Consider the following 1,446-nt stretch of genomic DNA (forward strand, 5'->3'; position numbering starts at 1 on the left):
GAAGAACTTAATACACTGGTGAGTAAACATTTGATAATCTAACATCTAACATTATATTTTAATAAACCGTTCTATACATATAATATCAAAGTAATGTTTATTTATAATGAAGCTATAATTGTGAGTTTGCTGACATAAGCTGCGTCCGAAATCGCATACTTCCATACTATATAGTAGGGGAAAAACAGTAGGCAAGGCCAGTAGTATGTCCGAATTTATAGTATTCGAAAAACAGTAGGCGAGGCGAGTAGTATGTCAGAATTTATAGTATTCGAAAAACAGTAGGCGAGAAGTACCCGGATGACCTACTACTTCCGTCCGAATTCCGTAGCATGCATACGATGGACACTTTACTATCCCATGAGGCCACGGGGGAGGAGGCGTCATATTCGAAAATGGGGAAGGCGGCGACGCGGCTCTTTTCAAGTGTAAGTACCTCAGGGAAAAACATTGTTCATTGTGGTTAAATTGCATTTGTTTAACATGATCTAAGTGAACGGCTGACTTATTGAAAGTTTAAACATTGTAAGTCGATGAGATGATTTTGTGAATTGGCTGTAAAAAAGATGTTTAATAATAATAATAATAATTAGTTATATAGCGCTTTTCTAGGCACTCAAAGCGCTTTACATTGTCAGGGGGTATCTCCTCATCATTAATCATTGTTATTACTGAGCACATCAAGTTAATGAACAGATCGAGCTAGTGTCAATGCTGTTGTACATCAGCTTGTTAACTGCTTTTTTAACGGATACATTTGTTGTTAAGCAGTTTAATGAGATTAGAAAATTCCACGGACTTTAAAACATTTTTTCCCCTCTTTTACTAATATTTTGTTGATATTTTGTTAGCTACGTACTAAGCTACTGTTAATAAATATGCCACAGCTTGTCAATGTAGCATTAATGGCTTGATAATGACTAATGGTTACTGCTTTGACATTACAGGGACTGATGAACACACTCAGCTCCTTATTCAGTGGAGAGTGGCTAATGAAGCCCTCTTCACTGGAAACCGTAATGCTGCCATCAAAGATTTTGAGTAAGTAAACGAGTTATGTAAAATGTACTTTTATTTAGGTGCTGTTGACTCTGAACTTAGTAAATACTAACATTTCAAGCAAAGATCTTTGCATTTATTGTGACAGATCTTTTGTGACAGAGCAGTGACTTGAGGGCAAAATTTCTGCCGCTCAAGTCAAAAAAGAAAGTGGGAGAACCTAAAACAGAAATATAAAGTAAGATTTTTTTTTAATTAGTTCACCCCAAAATTTTTATTAGTTCATGATTTGATCATGCTAATGTTTTTCCATGTCATAGTAATGCAGTAATCTAATGAATGTAATTGACTGTCTTGATATTGTGCTTTTCAGACCCGGGATATCCAACAATGTGAGGAAGGTGAGTCGCCCGCCGTGTGAGGAGAGCGAGTCGCCCGCCATGTGAG

The 1,446-nt window shown here is 36.7% G+C and overlaps 1 long non-coding RNA gene across 1 annotated transcript; it reads left to right on the top strand.

Moving 5' to 3' along the window:
• Positions 1 to 399: 399 nt before the first annotated feature.
• LOC107573166 (uncharacterized) lies at positions 400 to 1,219 on the top strand. Its single transcript, XR_001607456.1, has 3 exons — positions 400 to 428; positions 948 to 1,041; positions 1,148 to 1,219. It is a non-coding gene; the product is annotated as an uncharacterized lncRNA (long non-coding RNA).
• Positions 1,220 to 1,446: the final 227 nt, after the last annotated feature.

This window comes from Sinocyclocheilus grahami, unplaced genomic scaffold (assembly GCF_001515645.1).
Source record: "Sinocyclocheilus grahami isolate Dianchi unplaced genomic scaffold, SAMN03320097.WGS_v1.1 scaffold1880.1, whole genome shotgun sequence".
NCBI lineage: Eukaryota > Metazoa > Chordata > Actinopteri > Cypriniformes > Cyprinidae > Sinocyclocheilus > Sinocyclocheilus grahami.